Below are 12,229 nucleotides of genomic sequence, written 5' to 3'. Positions count from 1 at the left end.
AAAAACAAAAAAGCAAACTCATAGATACAGAGAACACATGGGTGGTTGTCAGAGGTGGGTGGGGCGGGGGGAGAGGGGGCAAAATGGGTGAAGGGAGGGGTCAAAAGCAACAAAATTCCAGTTACAAAAATAAATAAGTCCTAGGGATGTACTGTACAGCATGGTGAGAATAGTTAATAATACTGAATTGTACATTTACAAGTTACTAAGAGAGTAGAACTTAACAGTTCTCATCATGAGAAAAAGAAATTTGTAACTATGTGTGGTGACAGATATTAACTAGACTTGTTGTGATGATCATTTTGCAATATATACAAATATTGAATCATTATGTCTTATACCTGAAACTAATACAATATGTCGATTATATCTCTATAAAAAATAAAGAAAATTAAAAATAAAAGAAATGTGCATGATAGCAATTTGGACAGCAGAAAACCAGCTAGGCTGTGTGTGTGCACGTGTGTGTGTGTTCATTATAAATTACAAACTTGAATATTCTCCATATGTTTGACTTGTATGGGACAATTTTCTGATCTGTATTTTGCCAGTCCGATTAGACAGCCTACCTACCCAGGGGTATGGTACTAGATGGTCTCTGACTTTTGCAGTCGATGTACAACTTGTGGAGGCAACCTGGCCTGTACATAATCTATTCCAACCACCATCTGGTGAGTGTTCACAAACTTCAGAATCTAAAAGGATTTAGACTTCCTAGACTCCCTAACAACTTAGGATGTTATTTAATTTCCACCACTCCGATGTAATCCCTCAAGACGTGAATTAAAACTGAGTAACCTGGAGAAAGAAGTGCCCTGAGCATGAGGCTTCCATTTTTGCTGCTGGGAGTCTAGCAGATGAGGTGTGGCTCTGGAGCCAAAAATTCCATCAATGGGGACTCCTTGATTACCCAGACTCTTTCAGATAAATGTCATGTTTCCTCTGGGTGTCCAGTTCTGTGCTATAAAGTCTTTCCTAGAGTCCCAGCCTAGAGCCTGCTTCTCCATCCCTTTCAATGATTTGGTAAGCACACATCTCACTACATCCAATCTTTTCTGTTTAAAATACAGAGGATTGTTAAAACCTAAACAGTATACCTCCACGCTTTCCTATTAGATATCTTGTAAGGATATGTATTTTCTATTGAGCTATTTAGCCCAGTGACATGTCATCTAAAAAGGCTTCCCTGACCACGCTTCCCATGCCAGAACAAGTGACCACACTCTCCCACATACTCCCTCTGTACCTTGAGTATAACTCCATCACAGCATCTGTAACACTGTAGTGCTCATGTACACTCTGACCTCTTTGGAGAAAGTAACTATTTCTGTTAGCTTGGTGTCTAGAGATTTCAAAAACATCAAATTAAGCCATTAATCATTAATTCACAGTCATTCTTTCAGGGCCAGCTCATCTCCACCGTAAAGCCTTACCTGACTCTTATTGTCCCTCTGTCCTCAACTATGATAACATCACTTTCAAGGGACAGTCTCACATTGGACTTCATTATTAGGGAAACATTCCTGGCCTGTGTGTTTTATCTCCCAAGTCAGATGCTGACCTCATTGATTCCAGAGGCCCTGCCTAATATATCTTCAAATATCTCATAAATTTGCCACAATGAATGGGTGACACTCAGAAAAAAAACCATCTGGAGAAGTACAGGTTAAATAACCTAATGGAAGAAACTGAACACACCAATCAAAGCACAGAAATACTCCAAACACTAACACAGACTATATAAAATACTGTCTTTCTTAGTTATCCACCACTGCTCTTTATTAAACATGTAGGAAGATGCACTATGCTCAGGGTCTAACATCCAACTCTTCTTTTGTGACTGTCTTTCAAGATTCCCAGCCTCTTTGTCATCCTTGCTTTCAGTGATCCCAGGATGGGGAAAGCCGCCAGCTCTGCACAGAAAGAGACTTTCTTTATCCTTAGTAGCTAGGTGCTTGTGGTTCAGTGACAACCTTTTGATAGAGAAAGTCTGAGTCTCCTAGAAGTAACTTCCTAGCAATGTACATTACCAACCTATTTACACATCTTCCAAGACGAAACTCCAGGCAATATCATGTTATTCACACTTCACGGATGCTTGGGGATATTATTGTTTTTATTATTGAAAGAATGGAACTAGGGAAGGAAGGAAGTAATGAAGGAAGGGAGGGAGGGAGGAAGAAAAGAAAGAGAGAAAGAAAGGTGGGAGAGAGGGAGGGAGGGAAGATGAAATAGAACCCAGGTCAAAGGCACTTACTCTACTACCTCTCTTTAGAGAAAGCATAAAGTATATTCTATTTATAATGTAATGTAATGAGTTAGTTCTGCTCCAGTTGCAATGATCCTCTGAGTCTTCGTTACAACAATCAATAATTCCTTCCTTCATTCATTCAATGGGTATTTACTGAGTATCTACTATGTGTGGCAACCTGGAACATACTGGGAATGCAGCAGTGAATGAACAGAGACGATCTTTGCTCTCATGGAGTTTACAGTCTAATGGGAGAGACATAGAGTAAACAAAGTAGATAATTACATTTCAAGATGGAATCTCTGTAAAGCGTTGCTCAGTTGAATTAAGGTGAAGGATTACATAAGATGCTATTAAAAGGAGTTGGGTTTTTGAGCACAAGCCACCTGTTCTCCTTGCCTGGCCCTGCAATAAACCTTTCTCTGCTCAAAAAAACAAAGAAAAAGAAAAGATACTATTAAGAAACAGGCCTATATGTGATGCTTCATTGTGAGTTCTGGGAGGAAGCAGTGGCTCTAAATTTTAACCAGGATCCCCTGGTATATAGAGAAGTAAGGAAATGGAAGATGCAATGAAAACAGTCTTTGCCTACTGTACATTTTTGTGTCAATTTGCTAGTAAATTAAATTCTGGTGTTAAAACAACAGAAAAGATAATTATTGACTGTGATAATTGCCATAAAGGCAATCAACATGGTAACACAGTAGGAAATAAATATGAGGAATATCTATTTTAGATAAGAATGAGTATGTACACACTGTACTCAGTTTCCCCTATTGTTAACATGACTAAAGTACATTTGTCATAACTAATTAACCAATATTGACACATTCTTATGAACTAAAGTTCTTACTTTATTCAGATTACTTTATTTTTAACCTAATATCCTTTTTCCATTCAAGGATCCCATCCAGGATACCACATAACATTCAGCTGTCATGTCTCTTTAGGTTCTTCTTGGCTGTGAGTTTCTTAGACTTTCCTTGTTTGTTTGTTTGTTTTTTGCGTTACGCGGGCCTCTCACTGTTGTGGCCTCTCCCATTGCGGAGCACAGGCTCCGGACGCGCAGGCTCAGCGGCCATGGCTCACGGGCCCAGCCGCTCCGCGGCATATGGGATCCTCCCGGACCGGGGCACGTACCCGCGTCCCCTGCATCGGCAGGCGGACTCCCAACCACTGCGCCACCAGGGAAGCCCACAGACTTTCCTTGTTTTTAATAACCTTGACAATTTTGAGAAGTTCTGGTCAGGTATTTTGTAGAATGTCCTTCAAATTGAATTTGTCTGACAGTTAGACAAGGGGTTATGAGTTTTGGGTAGAAAGACATGGAGGTAAAGCATCATTCTCATCACATCATGTCAAGGGTACAAACTGAAAACATGACTTCACTATTGACGTTGACTTTGATCACCTGACAGAGGTAGTGTTTGTCAGGTTCTCTAGTGTAAACCTACCCTTTTTTCTCCCTTTCCAAATGGTATTTTTTGGAAGGAAGTCACCACTTAAGTTCACACTTAAGGAATAGGGAGTTATTCTCCCCCAAATTGAGAGGGAAGTATCTACTACTTGGAACTCTACTGTGTGGGAGATTTGTCTATTCTCCCCCTTTAATTTTATTCAATTATGTATTTGTATCAGCAGCTAATCATGAATATTTATTTTGTCCTTTAGGTCATAATCCATGTACTGCTTTATATTTTTACACTGTGAATATTTTTATTTATTACAGGTAAGAATAGGGGGAAGATAAAAGAAAGGAAGGAATGGAGAAATGGGGAAAGGTAGGAAGCAAGAAAAGAGATGAATAATAATGAAGAGACTTCTTGGCTCTGTCTTTTGAGCATACATCCATTTCAGAGAAGAGATGCAGGTCAAAAATTAGACTAAGTGTTCAGGCACTGAGTTCCTCCCCCTCTCTTCTGATTTCATCCGATATCCAACATCAGATATAGTATGAGATCTTGAGACCTAACTGTGGAAAAAGACATGCTCCTCTCTTTAAGGATCTTATAGTCCAGAGTGGGTAACAGACATGATAACAAACCACCATGATTTGATGCAACAAAGGCTAAACTGAAACATGCATGAGCACAGATTTCAGACTGTGAGAGGCATGGTGGGTAGTGAATTACAATCTGGGGTAACCAAGCAAGCCTTCACAGAAGATGTGGCATTGGAGCACCTGAGGAAGGATGAGCTGGAGTTTTCTAGGAAAATAATTGGAGAAGCACACTCCAGAGAGAGAGATTGACATTTGGACTGCTGTGAGGAACTAAGAGAATTGCTTATTTTACCATTAGGGGAAAAAGTATATTTATTTTCCCAAAGCATCAAGATTACAAGGAATGAAATAATCAGGATACTAGGGCTTTGTAAGACATGAGAAAGAGGGAAAAGAATATAAACTGTGCAGTCTTATAAGTGAGTTGTGTCAGTGCATGAAACAAGAAAATATCTCTGAACTATTGGCCCCAATATTTGAGAACTGGCATACTTTATTTAGATGTGTGCTAAATCTTTGTTTCCAGTTGTTATCAGGGTTCTTTTTGTTAGAGTTAATTTAATACAAATTCAACTTTATTCTTGAGTCGGATAATTATGCCTTAAGGTGACACAGTGCCATCAGAGAATTATTATAACATGCCCACATATATATCCCTAAAGGTTCTAACTCCACTTAATAAGCCTCAGGGTAATGAATCCAGGAAGTGGATAATCACTGAGCTGAAGCCCTGGTCTCCTGACAAATCTCTTGCTCCATTGTCAAGCTTCAAAACTCCAGCTTCCATTTCTGGTTCTTGTCCAGGTTTTGAAACTAATTATTTCTTTTATTTACTTTTTTTTTTTTTAACACCCATGGCCTTTGGTTATTCCCTTCACCAGCTTCATTCATTAAAATGAGTGAAAACAGGCAATGCTATACTTTCAGATGACTCACCCCTGATCGTCAAAGTAGAGACTTTGCATGTGTACAGTACTTTTCCATAAGCAAGGTTCTTCCAAGAATATTATCATTTTTATCCTCTTAACAGAATCCCTATGAAACGGACATCATAATACACATTTGTCAAATTGAGAAATGGAGCATCAAGACACTTAAGCGATTAGCCCAAGGTCACTCGGCTAGTAAGAGACACGAGTAGAATACCAACTTAAATATTCTGATTAAGTCCAGCTCACACTGAAGGCAGCATACAAGTTCCCAAAATGATGTTTCAGTATATTGTGTGGTTCTAAATATGAAACTCCATGATCTACTTGTCATCTACGTTATGAAAACTTGGATTCCACATTTTAATCGGTCCATTTCCTCTCACCAGAATTGCACAGATTTGCATGAATATCAACCCAGCAGACAGTAAAAAAGTCAACCTAATTACTGTAAGCAAATGCTGGCATTTTGCCATCAGTTGTCTGTCATAGTTAGAGGACCCTTTAAGATCATCTAACCCAACCTCCTAATTTTTCCAAAAAAAAAAAAAAAAGTGGAAGGGACTCTCAGAATGTTACAAGACTAGTTAATGACAACACCAGACCTAGAACCCAAGCCAACCCGGTCATCAGCCCAGTACTCTTTCCAACTGACCACGTGAAATGAAAGAACAAGACAATTTCCCACAGCCTGCTGTCTAAAACATGCTATCATGGTTATCAACCTTCAGATTCTAGCTCAGAAACTGGTCTCAGAAATAATAATAATATCTTACAATTGTATGGCAAGTTTCCATTTACAAAATGTTTTCACGTGCACTTGATCCTCAAGACCAAAATGTTCCTAGTTTGCTATTATATTATCCTCATTTGGCAAATGGGGAGTACACCTAGGTTGTGTGAGTTTGAGTGATTTGCCCAAGGTCTTCTGATGGCAAGTGTATGCTCTTTCTAGTTTTTTATGCTTCCTTTTCAGTAAACTAGTAATAGGAATATCAGGGAAGATTGCATATCCAAATAGATAAGCTGCCTTGCCCAGGAATTTAAGTTTATGTCTAAATTTGAATTTGGCATCATTATTTTCATTATAAATAAAATCCATAATTATTAAAGAAAGTGTTTAAGGGGATAAAAATTAAAAGTTCTTAAAAATCACATTTATTCCCACTACTAAAGAAAAACTGTTAATAACATTCTGTTAAATTTCCATTTGATCTCCTGTTTAGCATGTTTTGTGGTTTTTTTTTTTTTTTTTCTTTTTTTGCGGTACGCAGGCCTCTCACTGTTGTGGCCTCTCCCGTTGCGGAGCACAGGCTCCAGACGCTCGGGCTCAGCGGCCATGGCTCACGGGCCCAGCCGCTCCGCGGCATGTGGCATCTTCCCGGACCGGGCACGCCCGGACCGGGGCACGGGCACGCCCAGACCGGGGCACGAACCCGTGTCCCCTGCATCGGCAGGCAGATTCTCAACCACTGCATCGGCAGGCGGATTCTCACCAGGGAAGCCCTAGCATGTTTTTAATGTACCTGTAGTCATACATTATCCTCTTTCACTCAAAGTTATATTCATTTCCTATGTCATTACAGACCTATTGTAGACATAGTTTTTGATAACTAAGATTCTATCATGTTCTTAAGAAATTATTTCTTCAAGGGATTATGGCTAATGCTTTTTAAAAAAAATTACCTCTTAGAGATAGACCCTAAAGTATGGTATCTAGGAGTTAAAACAGCCCAACTAGGGGAGTGAATGGAAATATAAATGAAAGAAGGGAAGCCAGGAGTTGATGACTGCGGAAGCTGAGTGATGGGCACCCAGGGATTCATTCAACTCTGCTTGCCACTTGGGTATTTTGACATTACCCACAATAAAAAGTTTTTTTTAAAGAAAACATCTCACCATGTTGCAGGGAAAAGTGGAGGCATCAGAGGATGGTAATGTCCCAGGTCTCAGGCGAGTCGTGGGACGGCCGCCAAGTGTGGATTCTTGGCTTTGCACAGGAAAGAATTCAAGAGTGAGCCATAGTAAAGTGAAAGCAGGTTTATTTAGAGAGATATAGACTCCACAGACAGAATGTGGTCCATCTCAGAATGTGAGAGCGGCCCTGGGAGAAACACACTCCCCAGACAGAGTGTGGGCCATTTCAGAAGGTGAGAGGCCCCGAAATATGGCGTAGTTAGTTTTTATGGGCTAGGCAATTTCATAGGCTAATGACTGGAAGGAGATTATTCCAACTATTTTGGGGAAGGGGTGGAGATTTCCAGGAACTGAGTCACCACCCACTTTTTGGCCTTTTATGGTCGACCTCGGAACTGTCATGACGCCTGTGGGTGTGTCATTTAGCATATGCTGATGTATTACAATGAGCGTATAATGAGGCTCAAGGTCTAGTGGAAGTCGACTTGTCTGCCATCTTGGACCTAGTTGGTTCTAACCAGTTTATGTTTTGTCCTCAATGGCCATGTCATCCTTTTAAGGACTGTGCCCTGCCCCCTTTCTGCCTCAAGCATGGGATTGTAAAAGTGTGTTGTAGATTTAGATTGTCGTTCTCAATTCATTACTCTCTCCCTCTGCCACGTAACCTGGCTGTACCCTAGAGGCAGGGTAAATTGGCGGGCTCCATCGACGTCGGTCTTGGTCATGGACTCTCTCTGACCAATGGAATGTTAGCACACATCATGGAGCACAGATTTCAGACATGCTTGCTTGATTTGACTAATCCCCTTACCTTCCTGTATCACAATGAGAAAACCATGCCCCAGGAAGCATGACCCTTCAGTTTGGTCCCTAAACAAGACATGTGCAGAAGACCTAAACACAATCTGAAGCCTGAAGCCAAGTCTATCCAACCTTCATCCTGAAGCAGAGCTGCCCAAGCTGGCACACAATCACCTGCACAATTTTTTTAAGTAGATAAATAAATTCATGGTTATAAGTCACTAGGTTTGGGATTGGTTTGCTATACAACATCTTTGCAGCAATAGCTGATTAACACAGAGTCAAACCATCCTCCCCAAACTAAACATTTTAGGTATTTCCAGTTTTTTAATAATACAAATAGTGGACACGTTTTCGTACATAAAACTGCTCCACTTTTTCTGATCATTAAGTTCAGATATGCTGTTATGATGCTGTTTATGTGGGTAGGTTGAGAAAGTTTTATTTGTGGATATTTTTCTAAAAAGGACAATTATGAAAAGAATCAGAACAAACTCATACTTTGTTTCTTAATGTCAGAAAGATTGTAAATATAATTTTGTTTTCTTTCTTGACATTCAAAAAGATTCTTTCCTCTTTCTCATGGAACTTGCTAAAACTAGCTCATCTGTAATCTTTCTCAAGTTCTGTCTCTTTCTTCCCAAATTCCAAGAACAAAAAAAGTATAGAGGCCTGATTGTGTAGTAGTAGCATCCAATGTTGATGTGGGTGAGCTTCACTGCAAATAAAAGGGCCCTTTAGTTTGATTTTCTAGAGATTGATCGATCTTAATGGATATATGTCATATGTTCAGTTTACAAAAACTGGAACGGAATCAGTGAATCCCACCTAGATCCATTTTTCACCTGGAAAATTCAGGAATATGTGGCTAACTGCTAAATGGGCCAAAAGGTATTCTAGTATCTATGGGCAATGGAACCCAGTGCCCAATGTCGCAACAACTTGTGAATAATTCTTTGGAGAGAAACTCTGTGACCTCCTCTGAGTCATCACTCTGCTGAGAACTCTAATTGTTCTCATGAAAATTCCAACTATGTTTTGTTACTGTATCTAAAATAAGGAGGGAGTAGAGTAGGGAGAGGGGAAGGAGAAGAGGGAAGGGAAAGAGCAAGAGGGAGGGGAAGGAGATAAAGGGGAGCTGTTCCTGGATGTCAGGGAAATTATATATATTCTTTCAATACTTAATACAATAGTTGCTGGAGAAGAAGGAGAAGGAAGAGAATGAGGAGTGAAGATGGGGGTGGAGAGGAGGAGGAGATGAAGGAAAAAAAGGCAAAGTTGAAGAAGGAGCTGTTCCTGGAGGTTAGAGTTAGGGTTAGGGACCAAACTGTGCGTGTGCGTGTGTGTAATAGCGAACACATAATTGCTAGACAAAAATGTTAAATCACAGAGGAGTCTGTCTGGCTTCTCACTTATTCCAATTAATAATATGCACCTTGGGCTTCCCTGGTGGCGCAGTGGTTGAGAGTCCGCCTGCCGATGCAGGGGACACGGGTTCGTGCCCCGGTCTGGGAGGATCCCACATGCCGCGGAGCGGCTGGGCCCGTGAGCCATGGCCGCTGAGCCTGCGCGTCCGGAGCCTGTGCTCCACAACGGGAGAGGCCACAACAGTGAGAGGCCTGCGTACCGGAAAAAAAAAAAAATAATAATAATAATATGCACCTGGAACCCAGTTGGTTCCTCGGCAATGCTACTTTACAACAGGGATCCTCAAAGTGCAGTTCCCAAGGCCAGGAGCAACCACATCACCTGGAAACCTGTTACAAATGCAAATTCTCAGGCCCTACCTCAGACCTACTTAATCAGAAACTGGAGAAGGTGGGGTCCAGCAACCTGAGTTTTAACAAGCCTTCCATGTGATTCTGATACATAATAAAGTTTAAGATCCACTGCTCTAGAAAGTGGCCCAGCTGGGACATGATCAACATTCACAGCTACCCCCCAATTTTTACCATCTGTTCTCCATCCTCATTCTCTTCTGGGAGACTAGGGTTGGCATGGTGACTATCACCACAAGTCTCAGTAATTTCTCTGGTTATTAGAGTCAAAGCGTAGGAAATTCTCTTACCACCACTACCCCTTTACATTGTGGTTTCAACGTCAGTTCCATTTTCAGCAATAAGTGATATTTCAAAACGAAAATGTGATATTCAGATACGCTCCGCATGTGTTCCACCCAGTGGCCAATCTGGCACCTGAAAAGCGATTTATCTGTTAGTTCAGTTCTCAAAGTCTTTAGTATGCTGTTTGGAATCATTTCCACTAGTATGTGGCTCAGGGGTGAGCCCAGGAGTTCATAAACAACCTTATCAGGTCATTTTCCTAAGTTCCTCCCTCTCCAAAATCTCCTTGGTACTTTCCAGTTTCCTAAGGTTCTCCTATTTGGGTCTGAAAGCTGAGGTTTTATTTACCCTATGCTGAAGGGAGTTTCCCTTGACAGCACCCAAGTCTGAGTCCAAGCAGCAGGAAGACGGGAGAGAAGAAATCGACAGGGGTTCACCTACCTTCTAGGACAACAGGTCCTTTGCTCAGAGAAGAAAGTACTCTCCCTCGGAGTTTTAGGTGCCTTTGGTTCTCACTGCTGCCACTGTCACCACCAGCAGGTCCCTTCTCACTCTTCAAGTCTGCACCAGATGGTTTCTCTTGGAGCCCTGTCGATCCTTGTCAAAACCCACTTCTGGGTTTCAGGCTGCCTTGAGTCCAGGCCAAGGAATACTGGAGAGGGAACAAAATGCAGTAAACCAGCCACCAGTTGAGTAGTACTTAATTCTGGTCTTCTTCCCCAAACTGCCTGCAACTATTTGCTTTTCAGAGTCCCCAGATGGCTGCTCCTTGTTTTTTGTCCAAGTTTTATAGCCGCGTTCAGTAGGAGGGACAGGGTAGAGGATGCTTACTTTATTTTGCCCAGAACCAGAACCAACCTAGATACTCCTTTTTTACTGAACTAAAAGCTATCTCTCCGTAATTTCTTATTTTTAGTTTTTGTTTTACATCCTGGGGTCTCACAAAATAAAGCTTACTTTTCTCCGCCCCCCCCACCACCAAATCCCTATATCTTCAAGTTTCCTCTTCTCAAAGCTAAAATTAAAAGTGTAATGGCTTTATAAAACTTAGATTTCTTATTTTAGGGTAAATAAAGTCAAACCACAGATAGACTTGGTAGGTACAACTTGTGGAGTATCCAACTTCATTTGCGTTTTTTTTTTTTTTTTGTGGTATGCGGGTCTCCCTCTGCTGTGGCCTCTCCCTTTGCGGAGCACAGGCTCCGGACGCGCAGGCCCAGCGGCCATGGCTCACGGGCTCAGCCGCTCCGCGGCACGTGGGATCCTCCTAGACCTGGGCGCGAACCCGGTTCCCCTGCATCGGCAGGCGGACGCGCAACCACTGCGCCACCAGGCAAGCCCCTCATTTGCGTTTTTGATCTCCATTTGAAATTGAAAAGTAGACATTGCACAAAGTTTCTTTTCTATCATAAGATATATCAGGATTAGCAGAACTCCTGCATCTGGAGATAACCTTTGTCCCCCACCACCCGGCCACCGCAAATCTGCTTCTTGGTTTCAAGATGAACCCCAAGAACATCCACTGTGGTCTCAGTCTTACTCCACATAAGTTCTGCAGCAGCTCTGGTCTCTGGTTCCTGGTCTTCTGGAGAAAAAGATAGTTTGCATTCTTTATGGATTTTGGCAACTCGCTATCGACCTTATATTGACTTTTCTCTCTATTGAAAGCTTCCATGGCTCTGAGCTCGAGAAAATCCAGTTCAGAACCCTGATTTGTTCAATTTGCCTGAAACATATGTACTAACCGGTTTCTTTTTCTTTAAGTTGTTCTAATTTTTACAGTAATTTGACATGTTCATCTTTGGCTCTTCTACAGCATCTACACCTAACCTGCCTAGGTTTTCTGTTGTTTCTTATGCTCTCATTAACTGATGCCATTTTCCCATGAAGTTTACTACTTTTAAAATCTCTCCTCTCACTAAGAGCGGTCCCCAATTTTTTCTGTTTCAAAGTTCTGCTCCTTTGGGGGACAGTTCCTCTAGGTTCCTGTTTGTCTCCGCTTCTCAGGTCAATTGCATACTTAAACGCTCATATATCATCTAGCACAAAGAAGATACTCAAAACAAATATTTGTTGAACAAAAATCTACTGTGAGTCTCATGAATGATCAAGGCTTTCCAGTCTAAAGTAGTTCTTCCCATATCATTAGACGTTTTTTTTTTTTTTTTTTTCCCGGTACGCGGGCCTCTCACTGTTGTGGCCTCTCCCGTTGCGGAGCACAGGCTCCGGATGCGCAGGCTCAGCGGCCATGGCTCACGGGCCTAGC

This window comes from Physeter macrocephalus, chromosome 16 (genome assembly GCF_002837175.3).
Source record: "Physeter macrocephalus isolate SW-GA chromosome 16, ASM283717v5, whole genome shotgun sequence".
NCBI lineage: Eukaryota > Metazoa > Chordata > Mammalia > Artiodactyla > Physeteridae > Physeter > Physeter macrocephalus.
This window is presented reverse-complemented; position numbering follows the sequence as displayed.